Genomic DNA, 6,537 nt, shown 5'->3' on the forward strand with positions numbered 1-6,537 from the left:
ATAAAGATGTGGTGACAGCGCCACCTAGTGGTCAAAAGTTATAAGCAGTTTTCTTTGTTCTAATTGATTTTCCCTGTGTTTTTATAATTGGTATTCAAAATTCAAAATCTGATCATCTGACATGTCCAAAATATTTCCCTTTTGGCCATGGTTGGGCTTGACCCCGTAATGGCTGCTTGCAGCTATATTTTATTAATAGTATTATTCCTAATAGTATTATTTAGGAACATAATTCCATCTTAAAAAAATAAACATTGGCACAAAAAACTTAAATTGGAAGTTCACCCAAAAATGAACTTTGTGTGGTTTTTTACTCACGCACATGATGTTAAACATGTTTAGAGAACTTCCGGCGTGTTCACGAGAGCACTTCTTCATCTTCTGCATGTAAACACAGAGTTGCGCTTCTGCGTTGTGAGTCAGAGCGCCGGCATCCAATGGGGCAAGCCCCATGCGGCGTTCGGCGCACAAACCTGTCTACTTTTGAAGTGCTCTCGTCCAAGAAGAAGACGAAGAAGAAGTGCTCTCGTGAACACGCACCATACACTGACAAGACAGAGGAGAATATATTGATTAAAGTCGGTATTTTGGTTTGTTTTTCGCACATAAAGCATTCTCGTCGCTTCAAAAAAATTAAACTGAGCCACTATGCGTGGGTGGATCAATTTGACGATGTCTATAGTACTTTTCTGGACCTTGGCAAAAACTGACACCATGGTGTCTATGAGGAGGCCTGGAAATCTCTCGGACGTCACCTAAATATCTCTATTTGTGCTCCGAAGATGCCGCAAGTTCTCTAAACATGTTTAACGTCATGTGGGTGAGTAAAAAAATCACACAAAGTTGATTTTTGGGTGAAATTCCCCTTTAAATATTGGCACATGGGCACATAAAATGAACCTGCCCGTGAAAAGCCAGCTAAAGTCATTTTTTGTGATTTACTGTTTTCTGCATAAAATCATTCTGTAAACATTCTAATGTAAAGAACATTCTGGGAAAATATAACCTTGATATCTTCAATACTGAATTAGTAATTTTATGTAAATTAATAAAACTGTGTAAATAAAATCATGAATATCAGTATTTAAAATTGTTCTTTTTAGTATTATAAATGAAAATTGAAATACTGCATCTCAAAATCTATCATATATTATATAATTTACAATGACACACATTATCATTTTATGGCTGACTATAGTAGTATAAAACCATTGTGAACTGAACTGTGATACACTGAAGGTCAGACCGGTGCCTTCATTTGTATTGTTGTTGTTGTCCAGTCAATTATTACAGCAACAATGAGGATACATTTTTGTTTGAGAGCTAAATGTTAGATATATTCTAAACCTCTGGTAGAAATGGCCATAATTTATCCATTACGTCACAACTTTTTGGCAGGAAGCACCTCAACCTTGGCATACAGAGATATTAGTGGACATCTGGCTAAATGGACAGCGGCACAGAATTATAAATATTCAAGTCTGCTCTTCCCTGCACTGCATAAACTCCATAAACAATGCAGATGAATAGCTTTCAGAGGTTTGTCAAGTTAAATCCATTTCTCATGATCGATTTTTACTCCTGGTGTCAAGGCAAATCAGACCCCTACATTTGCTGCAGAGTTATTCCAGCGCTCGTCATAGATAATCAAGCCATCAGCATGCAGATGCCAGAGGTACAATCTCACACGTATAATCAGGGTGAAATGTGCTTGTTCAGCCCACAACAGGCACATCTGAACTTCTTTCAAGACCTCGCTTTTTACATTTTGTATTTTTTAGCACCATCATCGTGCTTTTGAGAGCTTCGGCTGGCAAATGTTGGCCCTGCTCACATTAGATGGCTTCTATTCTGCTCTCTAATATCTACATTTAATGTTAATGACAGATCAGCAACTAAGGGCATAGGTGAGGTTTTGTCTTTTTAACTGTCCATCAATGCTGGCTCGGACATTCGAGGGCATATTAATAAAAGGACTATTTGAACTCGAGGGCACTGGCGCTAGTCTTTTGATAACCGTGTTATTTCAGGTAAATGGATAATCATTTTGAGTGCTCTTTTATCGGCCTTCAGTGAAACAGAATGGATTTACATGGTTTTTGTCTCAGGTTTGAGGTACGGGTCGTTCTCACCTGCCCTGCGTTGACAGGGCTCTTTAGCTGCTGTAGTTGTAAAACTACATATATGGTTTTAGTCCATGGTTTAGATCCACTTCTAATCAAACATAACATCTGTCTGAACCAGAAAATCAAGGTTTGGGTAAGCTGTCTGAATAGGATTGAATTCAGATTTGAGTAAATTAACCTACTGTATAGTCGAGTCGCAGTCTCTCCACACTTCTCTACTTGGAAAACAGACCAAAAAATATTGATGACTCATCTTGTACTACACAAATTTGACATTATACTGCATATAATTAGATTAAGATAATAAACTTTGTTATTGCTTTGACATACAGTATATGGAAAATGTGACAAGTTCCAGACGTCCTTAAAGGGATAGTTCACCCAAAATGAAAATTCTCTCATCGTTTACTCATCCTCTTGTCATTTCAAACCTGTATGACTTTCTTTCTTCAGCAGAACACAAAACAAGATATTTTAGAGATAGTTGGTAACTAAACAGCACCGGCACCCATTCACTTCTATTGTATGGACACAAAACCAATGCAAGTCAATGGATGCCGGTTACCAACATTCTTCAAAATCTCTTCTTTTGTGTTCTGCAGAAGAAAGAAAGTCATACAGGTTTGAAATGACAAGAGGGTGAGTAAATGATGACAGAAATCTCCTTTTTGGGTGAATTATCCCTTCAGCAACAATAAATGTGTCACCAAAAAACTGCAATTTCATAAAGAGCCACACATCTGATATACAGTATCTACCCTAATAAATTGTTTGCCTCTCTCGAATGTGTGAAATTTAGATGATTGGTCTTTTGGAGTTTGGTATTAGCTAAGGCGTAGACACAAAATCCTTTGTTTGCTTACAGAATTAGCCAGATAAGATGATGAAACGCAAGTTTCAAAGATTTCCCAAAGAAACTTCAGCAAGCAGCGCGAACACAACACTGAATACACAAGGACGGATGCCACGTCAACATTCAGCTCTCAATAGAGCATGTCTGTGATAACCGTGACCTGAAGCATTACAAAACCATTAACACTCCAAGCGAGGCCATTTATTTCCCCAGAGTCTTTAATATGACAAGTCTTTCCCAAACAACCTTGTTAATGCTCAAATTTCTCTAAATGATACTGGCAGAGGAGAAAACAACTTTTAAATCATCGGGTTGTCTTGTGTTTTGATCATTAGGAATGCGTAATGATATCATTTATGATATAACGTAAAGTTGACGTAAAGTAAACAAGATTCGGGCTGGTTTCATGTAAATTCAGTAAGGCAAGACATTGATCAGAGATGAGCCCAATTAAAATTCAGTTTCCATGCAGATTTCTCAACTAAGCAATTGAAATAATTTTGCCCACTGTCTGAATTATCGAACAACATGAGCCAAAAACAATATAAACAATTGTTCCAACATAGATTTCCAATATATGGTAATATGTTGGCATGCACACATATATTATTTATATTGAAAACTGAAATTGATGGGTGTTGTAGTTTTTAAGTGTGTCCCATGTAAGTAGCACAGTTTTATGCATTTAATGCATCAATGCATCAACCATTATTTGGTTTATAATCTAATGAATGTGATTTTATTTCCTCCCCAGAGCAACTGACGTGAGGTGATCTTATTTCAGTTTTCTTTGCTTTTAAATAAGTACAGGAGTGTCATGTATTCGTCTAAAAAACATTATGGAGAAATTGTCAAGCAGAATTATGCCAAGTAATAGTCATCAGCTGTCATCTTACACAGACCAAGCCAAACACTTTTCACAGAATAAAGGTGCTGTCATGTCTTTTTGAGACCAATTTGCATCCCATCACCATTATGATACCAAGAAATATTAGAAATGGTGGACAATTTGTAATTCTGAGCCAACGTGATAATAGATGGATATTAAAAAATCCTCCTGTGTTCCCAGCGGAACACATGACTATATTTTAAGTAATGTAAACTTTGCACTGGGAATATTGGTTTTGGATGAAAGGATGAATACATGAAGAATTGTTATGCTGCATTTGCCCTATGAGGACACTATATTGTAGTGACCAGAAGCTGTCAAGCTTAAAATAACAAAACAAAAAACTGCATGAGAAGTCTTGGCCCTATGTGCCCTGTCAGCAATCCTACCCTGCTGACCACGACAAGATGTGGGAAACTTGTTGAAAGCTGCATTTGATCAAATTGATCAATGTTAATGGACAGAGGGCCACATGTCTACTGAAACCATCCAAAAAGCTTCATGAAAATGGAAGAAAAGGCTGCTCTAATGGACAGATAGGTCAGCATGAGAGGGGGTTAGCACTGTGGCCCATTCATTTATGTTTAGAAACTCTTGTGGTGCCAAATTAATACAAGCTGGGCTCATACTGCTACAGGAAGTACACACACTACACTATACTGTATAGACTTACTGTATAAGCTGAGCAAACTGAAGCAAGCCACCCAAAGGCAAATGCTCTTTGTTTGCATCGGTATGTTACTGTACCTTTAAGACATTTCTCTGTGTTGTAGTGTTGTGAACCCAGTATGCCCAGACTGGTTATACCTGCACACATTGCTTCAGCACACCGAGTGTGTGAGTATGCCAGCAGATTCAATAGTCTAAGCATCTGCTGTTGGCTCTAAATCTCCTCACAAAGCAGATTTCTGCAGCTGTTAGTGGCACTCGTATAGCAATTCTTTTAGTTTAACACGGCACATTCCTACTTCTAAAAATCATCGTTTTTACAGCCGCCTAGCCACTTTGACGCACAAACAACGTAACGTGGTGGTAATTCAGCCCATGCAAGATAACCAGTTTAGGCTGGAAATTACACAGAAAGCAATGTCTTAATGAGTTGCTGTCCCAAATTGTGTGTTTGTGGTAGGTATAAGTACCACTTGCTCAAACGCAAACAGTCATGTGAATACTGCACCCATTTCATATTACAATTTCGCTTACCCTGAAGAAAAAACCAGCATATGCTGGTTTGGGATGTTTTGATGCTGGTTTTTGCTGGTTTAAGCTGGTGTTTAGCTGGTTTAAGCTGTTCAAACCAGCATCAAAACATACCTAAACCAGCATATGCTGGTTTTTTCAACAGGGCAGGCAACGTCTGTTTGATACAACGCGGCGTACTATGAGTTCCACACCTTACTGCTTGAGATCCGCTTTTTTTAATTTCAGACGCCTATGAATTATTTGGGTGCAGCCTTCGGAAGCATCAAAAAGGCAGCTAGCCAGTTTCTGGATGGAAGTGCAGTTGAATGTAAAGATTAGATTGCCGCTCCTCTGCAAGACAATTTCATCATGCTTTCATATTTTAGTCAAGAATGCCCTTGTTTTTGTTCAGTTTATGCTAGCTGTTACTTTAGAAATACATTTGTACAGCGTAGCTAAGAGCGAAATAGGTTAGAATGCAAAAACCAAAATATTTGATCATACATAAGTGAAGATTTGAGGCTTTCGAAACAGATTTTATATTACACATCAAGAAGCAACAGTCATGGGTGGAAGACAGCAGAAATGACAGTGATAAAATACAATACTACTAATACAACTGCAAATAAAATGCAACTAATACAATTGAGCATGGCTATGCCTTACTGGGTATCAAGTCCCATACGCAGCCAGTCACGTTACCTTAAAGGGATAGTCTACCCAAAAAGGAAAATTCTGTCATGATTTACTTACCCTCAAGTTGTTCCAAACCTATTTCTTTATTCTGTTGAACACAAAAAAAGACATTTCGAAAAATGTTAGCAACTGAGATTTCTGCGGCACTAACTACCATAGTAGAAAAGCTATTGTATATACTGTAGTATATTTTAGCCACAGGATTATCTATAACATTGACAAAATTCACATTTTGAAGATACAGGCATTCAAAATAACAATCTTGCATGTTTCAGTATGCATCATATCACCAGTTCTGGCACTTCTGTATCCTAAACTCCTAATACGTTGGACAATGTACAAAAAAGCAATCTTGCTGGAATAATAATTGTATTGCATCAGAAACTCAGGGCTTTGAAACCTTTGATCTGCCTTCATATTAGTTCACATGGAGGAAACATCAGTGCTGGAGCATCATTACAGTAAGTCTTCAATACTTCAGTGCCCTCTGCTGTTCACTGCTGCAGGTGTCTAAAGTATAAACATCCAGTGTAGTTCATATGAATGATTTAATAATAAAAAAATGCATTAAAACAAAGGGGTACATGTTAGTGATCTTATCCTGACATCAAGAGTACTTCTTAAAAGATTTTATGGTAGTACTTGTGCACATGGCCTGCAATACGTCTTAGCAGCATCTAATAAAAGACAGGGCATCTGTTTTCATAAGAATGTTTTATCAGACACACGCACCTGACCCGAAGTTCATTTCCAGTTGGTGTTTGGTTATAACAATATATTTAATATTTAAT

Source organism: Triplophysa rosa, linkage group LG14 (assembly GCF_024868665.1).
Source record: "Triplophysa rosa linkage group LG14, Trosa_1v2, whole genome shotgun sequence".
Lineage (NCBI taxonomy): Eukaryota > Metazoa > Chordata > Actinopteri > Cypriniformes > Nemacheilidae > Triplophysa > Triplophysa rosa.